Source organism: Felis catus, chromosome C1, assembly GCF_018350175.1.
Source record: "Felis catus isolate Fca126 chromosome C1, F.catus_Fca126_mat1.0, whole genome shotgun sequence".
Taxonomy (NCBI): domain Eukaryota; kingdom Metazoa; phylum Chordata; class Mammalia; order Carnivora; family Felidae; genus Felis; species Felis catus.
Genome location: NC_058375.1, coordinates 204016934 through 204034842, shown reverse-complemented (window position 1 = coordinate 204034842; position 17909 = coordinate 204016934).

The following is a 17909-nucleotide window of genomic DNA, read 5'->3' as shown; positions in this document are numbered from 1 at the left end:
TAAATCCTCATATATTCCAAAATTTGGGTAATGCAGCACTCATGGACACGGCATGTGAAAAATAATTACTTGAAGGTAACCCCCAGCCAGTTAAGCCATAAATGGAGAATCCAGAGTGAAAAGACTCATCCTGAGAACTGAATAAGTTTAAATACAGAATGAAGGCTCAGTAACTGTAAGCAGAGCATATTAACAGTATAAACCATGACAATGTACATAAACTATACCTAAAAAATTTAAACAATAAAGAAGAAGGCAGGATGATAGTATAAACATGCTAATCCCCTCTTCAGAGTTGGGGTCAAAAGATACAACTTAAAGTAGATAAAGCACAGGCTTAAGTATAATATATTAAGGTACAAAACAACCTCTAGAGAAAGTAGGAGTAAATATATAAATTCGACCAGTTAGGTTGTGAAAGGGAAGGAAAGAAGATGGGAAGAATTATAAATATTAGTTTTCTCATCTATTGTAGATAACAAATAATATTTAAAGAAAATAAATTAATAGAAGTTGTAAAATATTTTTTAAATTGTAGAAAAAATCAACATAAAAAGTGAAATAAAAACACTACAGGGAAAGAGTATGAAATGTAAAAAAAAAAATGAAGCATTAAAAATAAAAATCCCAGAAATGTAATTTGTGATAACAAAAGATAAGAAAATAAATGGCCATCAAAAACACACTGGTTAATGGGGCTCCTGGGTGGCTCATTTGGTTAAGCATCCAACTCTTGATCTCAGCCCAGGTCATGATCTCACAGTGGTGACTTTGAGCCCCGCTTGAGGCTCTGTGCTGGCACCATGGAGCCCGCTTGGGATTCACCCTCTCTCCTTCTGTCTCTGCCCCTCCTCCACTCGTGTTGTCTCTGCCTCTCTCAAAATAAATAAATGAACTTAAAAAAAAATGAACTGGTTAAATAAATGGGAACATCCATATCATGGAATACACAACATCTGAAAAATGAGACAGAGTTTTTGTAGAAACAATCTCCAAGGTGTGATAAAGGAAGAAAAGCAAGGTATCAAATAGTGTGCACTGGATTTTTCCATTTGTGTAAATATAAAAGAGATTCAGTGTAAACACACACACTCGCATTCACACTCAAATACTTGGTTAGGCAGGAACGTCTTGCAGAAGAAAATATTATAGGTGATACTTCTTTCTTGGTTGGAAGACTAGTATTGTAGAGTTGAAGAAGACTTACTTGTTTTTGTATTTCATTTTGTACGTTTATTAGTACTTTCTAAATGTTTATTTATTTTTGAGAGAGAGAGAGAGAGACAGAGCACAAGCATGGGAGGGGCAGAGAGAGAGAGGGAGACACAGAATCTGAAGCAAGCTCCAGGCTCTGAGCTGTCAGCACAGAGCCTGACCCAGGGCTCAAACTCATGAACCATGGAGATCATGACCTGAGCACAAGTTGGACACTTAACTGAATGAGCCACCCAGGCACCCCCATTTATTAGTACTTTGACAAAAATAAAATAAAACCCGTTCAAGAAAACAATATGTACATTCACATACATATATACATATAACTACATATCTCTTAGAGTCAAATAGATGCGCGAATGTATATGTCTGTATAATTAAGGAAGTATCACAAACCAAAGTAAGAAACAACAGATTCGCCAACAAATTTTACCAAGAGAATAAGAAAAAAAATTTAGATGTCTTAACCTTGTATCAAAGTAAATTCCAGATGCATAAAAGAGATAAATGTAAAAAATTAAACAAAAGTAGAAAAGACTGTAAAGTAATATTTCATTGATGATCATTTGGGGAAGGATTTTCTAGACAACAGAAAGGTGACAGTCAAAGAGGTTAAAATGCTGAATATTTCAAGAGCCCTTTTAAGGGGTGCCTGGGTGGCTCAATTGATTGAGCGTCCAACTCTTGGTTTTGGCTCAGGTCATGATCTCACAGTTCATGAGGTCAAGCCCCACATCAAGCTCTGCGGTGGCAGCATGGAGCCTGCTTGGGATTCTCTCTCTCCCTCTCTCTCTGCCCCTCCTGCTCTTTCTCTCTCTCTCTCAAAATAAATAAATAAACTTAAAAAAAAAAAAAAAGGCCCTTACAAACCTGTAGGGAAAACTGAGTTCATCTCAAAAAAAAAAATATATATATATATATATTTTATATATATATTTATATATATATTTATATATATATGTACATCAGGAGATATATGTATATCTGTATATATACATATATCAGGAGAATAAAAATAAATATATCTGTATGTTTTTTTATTGAGTACCAGCTCATTGTGCTCAACTTGTGAGAGGTTAGAGATGGGCCAAGAGTTCTCACAGAACTTATAATCTAGTGGATAACATTCTAGAATTAGATGGATTGTCATCTAATAATTCAATTGTCAAAACTGATTGACAATTGATTTAAAGCCAGCTGTTACTCAGTACCAATCAGAATGCATTTTATAACTATATCAATGGCTATAACCATATGGATGCATCCCTCAGTCTATGGTACATGCTAAGCCACAGAAGTGCATTTTCTCATTCAGTCCCCATAATGCCAGGAGGTTAGTTTTCCCACTTTGCAAATGGGAAAACTGAGGGGCTTCAAGAGATTAGGCGATTTATCCACATTCACAATTTGGAACAAGGCTGAGGCACGATGTAAGTCCTCCCCAACATCAAAATCCACGCAGCAAAGAGACGACATTTGCAAAGAGCAAAACTGGTCAGAAACATATAAATATGCCAGGTCAAATAATGTGCTTCATAGAAACAAGCTATCTCTACATAAAATGGCTGCTTTTGCAGCATCGACAAAATTAATTTACCGTTTGTTTTAACTTTCTGCGAAATATTTTTACTTAAACGTGTGTGCGTGTGTGTGTGTGTGTGTGTGTTCATCTTTGTTGGTCTCATTTTGCCTCTGATAAGTCATTACCGCTGCAATTTGATTAAATGAAATGACTGCCCTTGAACTCTCTATATTCCAAGGCAGTAGAGCAGGAAGAAACATATGGCTCCTGTGCCCTAGCAGCACAATTTTAGGCCTCCTCAAGAATTACGTGGCCATGGTGGTGATTTGCTATCAACAATGTTGTGACTCCTAATTCAAAGCAGTAGATTCAGGGCCTTCAAATACAAACCTATGGGTCAGCCAGGCATTGTCTCTCATATTCAGATCAGTCCAGCTCTTCAGCACACAGCATCTGCGTTTCCCTTCACACGACCACTGCACTCAGGAGAATTTGGACCAACTCAGCATGCAAGGACAATAGGACAGGCATTTGCTCTCAAAATAGCACACAGCAGGATTACTAGAACAACTGACTCTGTATGAGGAGAAAGGAAGAAGAGCGTGTGTGTGCACGCACATGCGTGCACGCTCTCCAGGCGCAAAACAGGAAACTGTTCGTTTTATGATCAGCAGCAAGACCCTGTATCCAGTGCTTGACCAAGTGATGAGTTTTTTTGCCATTGCAAATGTGGGAGTTTGCAAAATAAAATTTCCTCAACATCACCGGAATTTCTTCTCGGCTAAAATCTAAGTGCCCACAATTCTCATGACTCAAAGTCTGACATCTCGTCTCGGTTTGTTGAATTTATTTTTTCTGGACAGCTTTGCTGTAGTAATTGATTTTTATTGTGTGAGGCTAGTCTACATTCTAGCAAATTTGCAGTTGATTATCCTAAGTGCATTCAGAACTAGTTTCCAGAGACGGTTTGTGTGACCTTGTAGAAGCAAGTATAGGACAATGATTTTTCTTTGCAAACTCACTAAACCTTTTATTGTACATGTATGGGGGAAAGAAAGCTTACTTAGGGATTATAAACTAAGCTCTGTCATGAAAACAATATGGGGTCCTACTCTGGATAATGCTATTAAACATAGGAGTGGCTTCCCTCTTTCTTGGACATGCTGCACTCTGCAGCCCTTGAATCCTAATAGAAAGTGTACTACTCTTACTTTTCATTATGACATATATATATGTGGCTTTGTAGAATGTATTTTGGTTTTAGAAATGGCCCCTTCTCATCACTTCTGTTGTTAGGCCTTTGTTGAGTTCTGTTGTACCAAAAGACAGTGGGTACCTTGCTGTCACGAAAAGGTTGCTGGTTAGGATTCCATAGTGACTGCCAAGCTTCCTCCTTCCTTGCCCTGTCCCATTACTAACTGTTCAACTCAGTCTCTTAGATCGGGATGTTACATTACAACCAAAGGCAGTTGCTTTCCCACAGGCACGTTCTCATGGGCTATGACAAGAAAACACAGAAGGCAGATGACACACACCCTGTTTTAAAGTAAGGAAGGGAGTGTCAATACTAATAATATTCAAACGTCACAAAACATTAGAAAGGACAGATCGCTGAAGACAGCAATTAGGAAATTGCAAATAGTGTCCCTCATCCCCTCAAACTCTATAGCCCTTGACCTTGAATATGGAGGTCATCTTCATGTTACTTAAAATCCCTGTGAGTCTCTCTCTCCCACAGGATATATGCCAAGAGGCTTCACCTGGCACACGAGGGCATCTGTGACCCTGGCTCAACCCTGTGTCTTTCATCACTCTTTGTCCCTTTGTGCACTTAAGTGAAGTAAGCTCTTCGGGGACCTCAAGTTGTTTCCACTTCTGGACCTTTGCTTGGGTTCTCCCATCTGCCTAGAACCCCCTTCCCCTGGTTAACTTCTCATCCTGTAATATTTGTCCTCCCAGAAGACTCCCTCTCCTCTCTGCTCCCATAGTGCCCTGCACATGAGTCTCTCATTCTAGTTAGGTTAACTTATTATCCCCTGTTTATTTGTGTGTTTCCCTGGAGCACTATGAGGCTCCTGAAATGTGGGGCTATGTCTTATTCATCTACCAATTCTGAAGCCTGCATAGCCTCTGGCACATACTGGGAACTACATAAATATAGGTTGAATAAGTGAATTACCTTGAAAGGCTAGGGAAAAAAAACTGAAACATATACAAATTAACCTGATTCTTTCTTTGCTCTGTTACTTTGAGCAAGTTACTTTTCCACGGAAGTCCTGATTTCCTCACCAACCTCGTAGAGCTGGTGTGACAATGAAATAAGAAAATGCCTATGATTTCACTCATGTGGAATTTAAGAAACACAACAGATGAACATAGGGGAAGGGAAGGAAAAACAAGATAAAAACACAGAGAGAGGCAAACCATAAGAAACTTAAATACAGAGAACAAAGTGAAGGTTGCTGGAGGGGAGGTGGGTAGGGGGATGGGTTAAATGGGTGAAGGCCATTAAGAAGGGCACTTTTAGGGATGAGCACTGGAAGCCACATGGAAGAGATAAATTGTGGGTTCTACTCCTGACCAAGAATACACTGTGTGTTAACTAAATTGAATTGAATTTACCATATGTTAACTAAATTTAAATTGAATTGAAATAAATAAAAATAAATAAATATCGGTAACAAATCATTAAAAAAGAAGAGAAAATGCCTAGGAAGTTAGTCAAGTTCTTAACATATAATAAGAATTAAATGAATGTTAGGTATTATTATTAACTGAACAGTTAAAGTGAAGTCAATCCTTTGACATCTAATATCCATAATTTTTCAGAGCTAAATGTCCAGAATTATTTGGTGTTTGGTTTTTGAGGGCTCTGTCGTGTTATATCACTTTTTTTCCCCAAATTATGCTGCTTCTCACTCAATTTTCCTCCTCTCTGTGTGGGAAGAAATAGCCGGTAATTCAGGTGCCCGGTAATTCAGGGTGGGTAACTCACACTTGTGTTGAGTCAGCAGGGACTCCAATTTAGAACCACATCAGCAGACATCATCCTCTGTAAATATTTCAAAAGTTGATGGACATGGCTGTTTTCACTATTCCAAATTACCATATGTGTCCATCACTCAAATCTGTTTCCATTCACAAATAAGCTTCATGATGTTCTTGAAAGAAAGAAACCAAATCCAAATTTCTCCATCCATCACTTGTAGCCATTCTCATTACCATCAAGGTTTGGCAGGGGAAGGGAGGTTTATAAATTGGTGACGGGAGTAAATTCTGCATAATCCCATAGGTCAGCAATGCCTTCAAGCATATTTAAAAACTAAAGGTCAAATCTCCAAAAGTCAAAAGTTATTTTCCAAGGGCAACAATCTTATTTTATTTCTTTTAAGACCACAAACATGCTGATTTCCCTAAAGGTCTTAGAGATTTGCTTGTACTTTTCGTAGAACTGGGAAATAAACTTGGCTTTGCACTCAGCTAATGGAAGACCACCCCGGTGCTTGAGTCTGGGCGGTCTCCTCCTGGTACCACAAATATGCCATGCTCATTTCCATCTTCTTGCTTTTGCACACACCCTCCCCATCCTCTGTAATAACCTACAACTCTGGTTCAAATCATGGCTCCATTGTTCCTTAGCTCTGAGTCCTTGGAAAATTGACTTCACTTTCCCTAAACCTCAATTCCCTCATCTCTAAAATGGGGATAAAAATAGTATCCATCCCTGAGACTTGTTATAATAAAGGTAGACATTGATTTAATTGTTAGACCCATTTCTTTTTTTAATTTTATTTTTTATTTTTTAAAATTTCCATCCAAATTAGTTAGCATATGGTACAACGATTTCAGGAGTAGATTCCTTAGTGCCCCTTCCCCATTTAGCCCATCCCCCCCTCCCACAAACCCTCTAGTAACCCTCAGTTTGTTCTCCATATTTATGAGTCTCTTCTGTTTTGTCCCCCTCCCTGTTTTTATACTGTTTTGTCTCTTAAAGTCATCATAGGCATGAAGTCATATGATATTTGTCTTTCTCTGACTGACTCATTTCACTTAGCATCATACCCTCCAGTTCCATCCATGTAGTTGCACAAGGCAAGATTTCATTCTTTTTGACTGCCAAGTAATACTCCATTATACATACATACCACATCTTCTTTATCCATTCATCCATTGATGGACATTTGGGCTCTTTCCATACTTTGGCTATTGTTGATAGTGCTGCTATAAACATGGGGGTGCACGTGTGCCTTCAAAACAGCACACCTGTATCCCTTGGATAAATGCCTAGTAGTGCAATCGCTGGGTCGTAGGGTGGCTCTCTTTTTAGTTTTTTGAGGAACCGCCATACTGTTTTCCAGAGTTAGCCCCATTTCTGGCCCTAGATGCCATTCACTTCATGACAAAGTGATATTGTTGCTGCTGTTATTCAGTCTAACCTACGTATCAGTAATGGCCCAGTTCGTCCTCTATCTTCCCCACATAGTTTCTTCCCTTACTGTTCTTTCTCTTACATGGGTTGCACTCTTCATTCTATGTATGTTTAAAATATATTTGTATTTAAAATATATTAGGCATATTTTAAAATATCTATATATTATATATATCACTCTTCATTCTATGGTTAACACACATATAGCACATGATTATATATAATAAATATAACACTCGATGTTATATATCATATAATAGTGTATAATATACAGACTTGCACAGTAGTGTGTGTTTGTACATATATACACGCATATATTCTTGGCATCCAGCGTAGGTACGAAACAGTCATGAAAGCATAAATGTGTTAAACTAAATATTCTTCAAAAATATGTACTTAAAGGAAGTTAAAGACAATATTCAGATTTCTTTCAGTGCGGACCCTAAGAATATACGATGTCAAAAACCTCAGAAGCCAGGTACATCAGAGTTGGAACAGCAACTAGAAATAAGCTGATGAAGGTCATATGACTCAGTGAAGAGTAGATCTAAGATCTTATCACCAGGAAAGAAGATTTAGGAGTGGTTTTAAAGATAAGACCATTACAATACCATTTTGTGAAATCAGCAATGACTATTTACTTGTTCCTCTAACGATATTTCCGATAGCATTCAAATACCTACAAAATAATTTTATTTGGCCCAAAGAGATCATGGCTTCCCGAGAAAATTGCATGACAATTATAGAGAAAGCAGAGCAATTCATATAACCCAGAGAACAACCCACTTTATTTTCTGAATTATGTGCTAATAGTAGGCCTGGAAATGTCCAAACTTATCAAAAACCAGTCTTGAATATGGATGAGAAGCCACACCTCAAGACCTAGTGAGGGGATTTCAGACATCGGCACACAAGGAAAGAGAGGCTGAACTGCCAGATGACTGAGGGTCATCCAAGTATGTTTCCAATGCAAAAACACATAAATAAGGTTCTCCTCTAATGTTTCCCACACTTTGCTAATAATCAGAACCAATAAGCACATTTTTTAAGAGTACAGATTACCAAGCAGGCTCTCAGCCCTGCTTATTCAGAATCTCCGTGGATAAGGTACAGTCTGAGAATATATATTATTAACAGTATCGCCAAATTGAGTTTGAAGATGAGTTGGATCTAGGGATATACTCTTTTGTCCTAGAAAAGAATCATTCCCTCTTTAGCCTGGGATTTCTGGGTCCCAGAAAGAAAACCAAGGTGCTGCCCATACTACAGAGAAAGGCACTGGAAGAATGAGAGGAGACTTTGATAGGAACTGTCCCAACTTTCTCTCCTGCCATTTGAGACTCAGGAGCTAACAGGAAGTAGGGGCTCCAAGGAAATCCGGGTGGTCCCCAGCATCGGTTTTAATTACATTACTCTATTGCCAGGTGTTTTCCCGAGGGAGAGGGCCTCTGCATGGTTGCTGACAAACCTGGGGGTCTTTCAGCCTGCTCTCTTGTCATTTTGCCTGCATCAAGAGGAAGTTCAAGGCAATGTAAATAATGTATATCTTTTCTTAAAAGTCAGTGTAAATATTTCATAGGTTGTACAGTAAATAATAAATACTTTTGGAAAAAACAATATAAATATTTGATCATTTACAGAGCAACTCTTAAGCCTGGAACTACATATGAATGTTCCCCCAAAAATCCAATAAATCCTAAACTACATACAAATGGTTCAAAAGTGACCTGCACATGGTCATGGGCACAGTTTTGTTTTGCTTTGTTTTGGTTTTAATTGCTATGTTTGTTTCTTAGCCAGGGGAGTGTTAAATCAAAATGTCCCCGTCTATAACAGCCTGCTTGTGAGTCATCTGAAATTTTGGTAACTCCCAAGCTCTTGTGCCTTCTGATAATACTTGGCATGCATCTTGAAATAATATAATGCTCTCTGCCTCTCAGAGAAATGTAGGGGTACCCTGCTGTGCAGCTGCTGCCCTTAATGCAAAGAGTTTCCAATCCTACAAAGGTGGCCCCCACAGAAAGCCTGGATAATAAGTGTCAAATGCCTCCTGCACACCGAGCAGGTAAAATTTTCTTACACCCACAGTGGATCAAATCTTTGAGTAGGAAGCTTCAACCAGATAAAAAAAATTTCAGATTATCAAGGATGTGCTTTATATCATCCTGCCTGCAGACCTCCAGTCCATAATCTGTTTCTTTTCACATCTCTCTGCTCGTCTAGAATTATATGGCGATCCAGTCCCCATGACCCACACAAGTTCATCTTGTGTTCTCCATTTCTGTTTTGTCCTACCGGATATGCCCTTAGAGACTCAGTCCCAGACCTGCTGTCTTGGGCAATCATTCCTGCTGAATCTTGCACATTCTTGTATAGCAGCATCTGTCCCAGAGAATTAAAATACTTGTTTATGTTACATATTCACCATTGTATCCCAGAATCTAGAAGAGTGCCTGACACAGTCAACTCTATAAATATTTGTTGAATGAATGAATGAATGAATGAATGCATTTATATCTGTCTACCCTAGTGATCAGAGACATTGTTTTTATTCATAGTGCCTTCAGAACATGGTACAGTGCCTTACATAAGGTAAAGATATGTTCAGTGGATAAATAAGTACTCAGTACTCAGTAAAGATATGTTGAGTGGATAAATAGACCTTAGCAGGGAATGTGTCTTTGTGTGGTGAAAGCATATGCAGGGTATGAAACAGAAAGAGGGAGAACAGAGAAGAAATGGGGGAGGAGGTGCCAAACTATAGTCCCACTCTCCTCTTCCTTGGGGAAGGTGAATAAGTACATACTTTAACGAAGGTTTATAAGGGGGATGAAGAACATATTTTTTTCAAAAATAAATCCCTCTTAAATTAAAAGGAAATGTTCCTGGTTACACCCATGTAGTATTTATAGGGAACATACCTCCAAGAAGCTCGAAGCATAACCAAAGTTAGCACATTAAATTTTGCTCCAAACTACCACTGTGTGGTTGATGGAAGCCATTTATTCATTTCATTGTCCCCTTGGAGGAAACAAAACAAAATTAAAGGAAAAGAGCTAATAACTTGCCCAGAAGCACACAACGATGCAGCACTGGAGCCAGATTCCTCTCCACAGCTCTTGAGAGCACATAGCTCTCAAGGTTTAAATGGGTAAGTCTGGCATTAAGAGCCTCCAACTGACTATAACCCACCAGTAAACAAAAGCTCGTGGAATGTAAGCACCATCTAGAACTTGACAGTGAGAACTGTGCAGAGAAAAACAAGATATAGTCCCTGTCCTCATGGGAAGAATCTAATGGAAGATTTAAGACAACACAAACACCCAGGACACACTTAAATCCCAATTCATAGCATTAAATGGCGGGGGTCACTGAATGGAAGAAACAATGTCTCATTCAGGGTTCTTTGGCTGTAGGCATCAGTGAGGTAAGCATATGGAGAGCCAGAGGATAGAAAAGAAGGTTTCATACACAGGAAGTTCCAAAGTATCTTAGTAAAAGGAATTCTTTGAAAGCCTAACCCAGCCGCTATTGCTGGAATGAACAGACGATTGCCAACCATTTCTTTCCGCCTCTCCATGATTCTGTTCAAGATTCAAAGTCCCAATAGAGAGAGCCCAAGAGACTGAGTTAGAGTAATGCCATCTGTCCTCTTGGCTGTACTGGGGCAATAATAGGGAAGATCTGGTGGGAGAAACCCATGAGGGAGAAACGCTTTTAGCCTCTCATGTAGGAGGGCAGAATCCTTTGATTTGTCATTCTTCTGTGACTTCACCCAAAGAGTAATCTCCCAAAAGGACACTGAGGTGTTACCAGTAAGGAGGAATTATGAAGAGCTGCCAGAAAATGGCAAATGCACTTTGTCAACAATTCCTGTGAATTAAATTCAGCAGAAATCCCTGGACATGAGTCAGCAAATAAATATGGAGGACGTAGGCAGGATTTGAGATTGGTCGGTTCTGGCAAAGGTGTTGATAATGGTCATGTAAACTAGCTCTCTGGATGGCATGGAGTAGTATGTCAAAAGATCTGTGCAGCGTACGGAATTGTTCAAACATGTCCTACTGTGTGTGAATAAAAAAAAATAGTTTTCAGTTAGACTTAGTAAGGACTGGCATAATGGAAGAATTCAGGTTCATGGTTATTTAACTAGTTGTAATAAAGCACTACATTCAATTTTCTTTTAGAGAGTACCCCCTTTTTTGAGGCACAATTGATGTACAACATTATGTTAGTTTCAAGTGTTCAGCATGGTGATTCAATATTTGTATATATTGCAAAATGATCACTTTTTTTTTTAATTTTTTTCGACGTTTTTTATTTATTTTTGGGACAGAGAGAGACAGAGCATGAACGGGCGAGGGGCAGAGAGAGAGGGAGACACAGAATCGGAAACAGGCTCCAGGCTCCGAGCCATCAGCCCAGAGCCCGACGCGGGGCTCGAACTCACGGACCGCAAGATCGTGACCTGGCTGAGGTCGGATGCCTAACCGACTGCGCCACCCAGGCGCCCCTGCAAAATGATCACTTTGAGAAGACCAGTGAACATCTGTCAACATACATAGGTACAGAATTCTTTTTCTTGTGATGAGAACTTTTAAGATTTACTGTTTTAGCAATTTTCAAATATGTTACATTCAATTTTGATATTTCTCAGGCAAGAGGAAAAATTCCTTTTAGAGCACTTGACTACAGTTTAAATCATGTGTCATAGCAATAATGCTTTATATGTACCTAGTACTTAAATATCTCCCAATTTTTTCACAAATGTTAAGGCAATTGAGTCTCTCAAAACCTGTATGTCATACCTACAGCCTGTTTCCATTCTCATTTTACAGAAAAGAACCAAAGACAGAGAGGTAAATGACTTTCCCAAGATAATAGGGTCATCTAGCAGCTCTGTGCATTTTTTTTAATGTGTATTTATTTATTTTCAGAGAGAGAGAGAGAGAGAGAGAGAGAGAGAGAGAGCGAGCAGGGGAAGGGCAGAGAGAGAGGGAGACAGAGAATCCCAAACAGGCTCCACACCATCCACTGATGGTATGGAGCCTGACACAGGGCTCAAACCCATGAACCATGAGATCATGACCTGAGCCAAAATCAAGAGTGGGATGCTTAACCAACTAAGCCACCCGGGCACCCATCTGTACATTTCTTGTCCAAGTCATGTTTAATAAAGAGGCAGTAAAATACTGCACCCCTGTATAAACATTAGTAACCTACATTTCCTATCTTTCAGACAAAATCAAATAACCCAATAAAAATGTCTACTTTTTTAAGGATAATGATGACATTCTTCTGGTTAAAAATGATAATAATCGCAGCTCTTCTGAGGCAAGAAAAAGCCATGGGGAGAACGTTTCACTGGTAACAAATGTATACTCAGCACTTGGTGCAAACTCTCCTCCACCACAAGCCAGGGCCCATGGCCGTGGACCTTGGAAAAGCCACAAGAGTTGGTCTGGTTAGAGAAATGGGGAAGAAGCAGGACTAGCATGTGATCAGAGTTTGAGGAGAAAGGAATTAAAAGTGTTTCATTCAAGGCAAAGCTGGGGACTACAAGTGAGCAGGCTATGGAACCCTCAGCCGGAAGAAGCAGAAAAGGAGGGAAGAAAGCAGAGAATAACAAGGCAAGAGCCAGAGGTCCCAAGCAGAATAGTGGGGAAGACGGTACTGAAGGGCGAGGAGCTCCAGGGAGGCTTGCTCACTCCAGGGTGTGACACAAATGCTAACTAAGGTGGCTGAGCCAGCTCCCTGATCTGCATGAAAGGAAAACATCAGAAAGCCCAAGAAATAATCTCCCTCAAAGAACTCCTGCTCAAGCTAGAAAGATAAAACATAAAAATCTGAAAAAACAGCCAATAGCACAGGGACAGGAAACCAACACCAATCAGAAGCAGTTCGTATGAGACAAGGAGCTCAGGGAAGGAAAGGGCCTGTTCCCAGCGAGGGCAGCCTCTGCAAATTTCACCAAGGAATGACACAGACCTCAAGAAATGTGCCTGTAGCTTCCATGTCTTGCCAATTTGCTTTGAGATGTAATGCAGACTTCTATTTCACTTTTCAGTTTATCGGTCTTGGAGACTGTAACCCTTGCTCCCTTTATTTATTTTTTCTCTTCCTATACTGGATGATTTCTCTGAAAGCCAGCCAAAGTCCCAGATCAGTATGCCTTTGTTTTATCTAATATCAACAGATTTATGTTAGGTGTATCTGCTCTGTGCTTTGCACTGACAAAGTGCTGGATTTAATGAATACAGACAGAAATTGATAAGGCACGGGTCCCTGTCCTCAAGAAACTCAGTTGTTCAGGAAATACAGACATGTAAACAAATTCTTAGAAAGCGTGGTGGGAAAGGCTATGAAAGGAATCAGCATTAAAGTTAAGAGCAATGAGTTCTAGTGTTAGAAGAAAGGACTTTTTTTTTCCATTCATGTATTCAACAAATATTTTGAGTGCTTCCCAGGTGTTGAGCACTGTGGTGAACATTGGGAATCACTAGTTAATATGTCATAGTCCATCCTTTGAAACAGCTTATATTGTAAGTTGAGGAAGAGGTCCACCTGAATGAGAACCAAGAGGAAATGTTTCGGTCAACCTGAGACCCTAGCACCAAAAGGATGACATGTTGTTGTAGGATGAACCTAATTTGGTGATGGAGAACTAGGAATTAGTTTCTATGCCAAAATATGAACCATTTTCACTATCCCTCCCAAACTACATATGGTCTTTTTTCAAACTCTTAAGGATTTCTCATAAGCAATCCTAAATGTCCATCACTTGAGTAAAAAACCCTGTATTATTAACCAAGAGAAATACTCATCACAGCAGGAAGAGTCTCTACATGAGCAGAGATGGAATCCAATTCAAGGTGATATCAGCCCTGACCTATACCACCCATATGTGTTCTGGGACAGGCAAGGAGGGAGCTCGGAGCCAATGCCCTGATGGAACCAACATGAGGGTCTACAGGTCCTTTTTCTGGAAACTGTTCCAGGTTCTCAGCCTATATCAGACTCACGGGGGTTTCTGAAGAACGAAAAAATTGCCACTCTGATTCACCTTTGACCATTGGCACCTACCTGTCTGAGTCCATTCAAGCTGCTCTTAAAGAAAAGAATAATAATAATAACACAGTCTGGGTAGCTTATCAACAAGAGAAACTTATTTCTCACAGTTCTGGAGGCTGGTAAATTCAACTTCGAGACACTAGCATGGTTGTGTTCAGGTGAAGGCCCTCTTCCTGTTTCATGGCTGGAGCTTCTTTCTCTATCTTCATATGGTGTAACAGACTAGGCAGCTTGGTGTATCTTATAAGGACACTCCACCTTCATGAGCTAATCACCCCCAAAGTCCCCACCTAATCTCATCGTCTTTGCAGATTCAGATTTCAGCACATGAATTTGGAGGGGACACAAACATTCAGACCATAGGACAAGGTTGTTGGAAGGATTAACGAGTTAATAAATTACAGAGTTAAGAACTGCTTTCTACATAGGAAGCATCATGTAAGTAATAGTATGCAGTAGTCTCTCCAAATATGCCATGCGATTGTTTTGCACACCTACGGTCAAGGAGAGAATGGGGAAATCAGTTAACTGACGGGTCTTGAGACACAGAGAGTGTGAAATTAGCTGGAAAATTCTAATTTTTAAAAACTCAAAATGACATTAATGTCCCTGCTTATAAAACTAGTGTGAGCAGGCCTTCCTCGTTTTATAGGATGGCAGATTCCACGTGTGTAGGGTTCATGCACATGTGTGTGTCTGTGTGCATTCGTGCGTGTGTGTGAATGTTGACTATTTAAAATAGGCCTGTAGACAACCATAAAAACAGGCTTCGTGTACTTTTTACAATATTATAGGCAGTTTTCTGTTTTCTCCAGAAAGCATTTCATGTAACTCATCTTTTTATTTCCTCTTCCATTCTAACCTTCAGTTGGCCTTCTAGGTCTCCCTCTTCTTCTAAATCTCTAAAATGGAGGTGATATTTTAGACACGTCTTCTGATATATTTCCCTTTTCAAGAATCTGATTCCCTCCTTACAATTATCTTATTGTTACTGCCAAAAGAAAGAGGAGGGCATAAACCCTCAGGGAAAGGAAAAGCCAAGACATGGGCAGTTCCGGTCAGATACGAAGGAAAAATACAAAGCTCTCCCAAACTGGGGAGAAGATCCTGAGAGGAGAGAGAAAGGGAAAGGCAAGAGTTCAGACCTAGGTGAGGTGCTTTGCTCTGTCTCCCACTTTGGAGTGGGGAGAAATTGGTGGAAGCTCCCAGACTGCATTGGGTAACCGCTACTGGGAAGGGGGTCTGTTTTTCAGGCACGCACTATAAAAAGTACCATCTTCTTTGAGAAAATAAGATACAGGCGTGAAGCCAAGTAGGTCAGGTGGGTATCCAGGCAGTTCTCTGTGGCAGATTGTGGCATCTGGGAGCACAGAGATCCCAGCAAGCCCTGTTGAGGAGGACTGGTGAGCCAAGATGGGATTACTGACAGCCTACCATGGCGTGGACCATGGTTCTCAGTAACACAGGTCAACATAATGCCCCAAAACCAAGTGAGTCCAGCCATTCTCAGTAGGCATTAGAATAGGATGCCAGTGACCAGAGGGAACAAAGGACTTCTCAGGGGAATCCAGCAAGGACCCAACAGTAACACCATCCCCAGCCCCCACCCCCATGCCCTATGCAAAGTTCTTGCACTATGTGCCATTGGGAAGAAGAAGAGGGAGAAGAGATCTCTTAAAAGGAAGAAAACTGGCTCCAATTTGGAATTTAAACTTTCAAATAACTACCTGAAAGAAATGATTAGAAATGCCATAGATTGAGGCATCCTTCACTGACGAGATCGAGGTCCTAATTCTACCATCAACAAAACTGAGGACTAGACCAACTATGGAAAACAAAGTTGCATTTTCTTACATATCTAGTTCAAAGACCACAAATAGATAGCTTATAGTTGGTGGTGACAGAGTATCTGAGGCAGCCAGTTTTACTGATGGTCTATCCCATTCCTTGTCCGCATAAATCTTGTTTTTCATTTAAAAAACAGAGTAGTATCCAGAGAATGTTATTATTTCAGAAATGATTACTCTTGTAAGAAAAGAATCAGTATGTTCTTCTCAACGAAAACAAAATACTGCTAAATATGTAGAATAGATAATGTTGGCTTCTCACGGGAAGTGAAACTTCTCTTCCAACAACAGGTGATCCCCACTGTCTTCGAGAAAGAAATTTTTTTCTTTTGGCATCCTTACAAATAAAAAGAAAATCCACTATATAGGAGACAGCACAGGCTCTATTCCCAACTTATAAAAAGAAGGCAAGTGCCTCATGTAAGTATTATGGCCAAAGAAGACCAGGAAGAGAACATGATTACAGGATCAAAAATTAAAATGCCTGTAAAACTCAAGAGGATAAAATAGGTCTTACAAGACAATTCTGGTTACAAAGCAGTATATAAGAGATCCCCATTCCTTTAGTAGACAAAGACTACATCTCTACCATCTCTGTTTCTCACTCCTCAAATTTTTTCCAAATCCCAGAGATTTTGGCCCAGGCTGGGAATAAGTCTGCTCTACCGCAACTCTAATGATGGAGCAAAACTAAATAATCTATTGACCTCAGGTCCGCACAAAGACCTGGAATTGCCATTACAAAAAAGAGCAAACGTAGGGTGCCTGGGTGACTCAGTCGGTTAAGCCTCTGACTTTGGTTCAGGTCATGATCTCATGGTTTGTGAGTTCGAGCCCCATGTTGGGCTCTGTGCTGACAGTTCAGAGCCTGCAGCCTGCTTCGGATTCTGTGTCTCCGTCTCTCTCTGTGCCTCCCCAGCTTGCTCTCTCTCTCTCTCTCTCTCTCTCTCTCTCTCTCTCTCTCTCAAAGATAAATAAGCATTTTTTAAAAAAAGAGCAAATGCATGATCAAAATTATTTTCCCCCAATAATGGAAAATACACAAAACAAAGTAAAAAAAGGACTATTTTACAGTTCCAAAAGCAAGGGACAAATTTTTTTTATGATACTTCTTAATTCTGATGAGGTTTCAGGGATGCTAGTATTCTCCCCTCTGGTGGCCTGCAATCTTTCGGTAAGCACTATGGAGATACATAACCAGAGCCACAGAGATAGCCTCAGTCTGTGAACAGCAACACTATTATCCAAATTCCGAGAAGTAACCTAAAAAAAGAATTCAGAAAAAGCAAATAGCCACATGCATGAAGATATCTACTGCAGTCTTGTCTCTCCCGCCAAACCAAACAAACAAAAAAACTCAAAAACTGGAAGCCACTAGATGTCCACAATCGGCTTATGATACATTAACATAATGTATTTGGCCTCCTTGAAATCACATATAATACAAACCACCTGAAAATACGGGCCTACTTTTATTATATAATGTTAAGTGGAAAAATAGGGTATCAAGCAGTACCTACCTTCTGTCCCAAATGGGCTAAAAATGTTCATTTGCAAAACAAAAATAACGAAAATAGTTTCATTCTGGGAGTAAGGTTTGGTTTGTTTCTTGTTTCAAAACTCCTTGATTTTATTTTTGTGATCTTGACAAACTATTCTGTTTCTTCAAATGTGTATTTTTCAGGGAAGCCTTTTCAAGAGGCAATGTGGCTCTGATATAAATCCAGATGGCAAAATTACAATGTATTTAAAGAATTCTCTTTCAATGTCAACAATTTAGAGATTAAAAAAATACAAGGAATGAGCACCGGGTGTTGTATGGAAG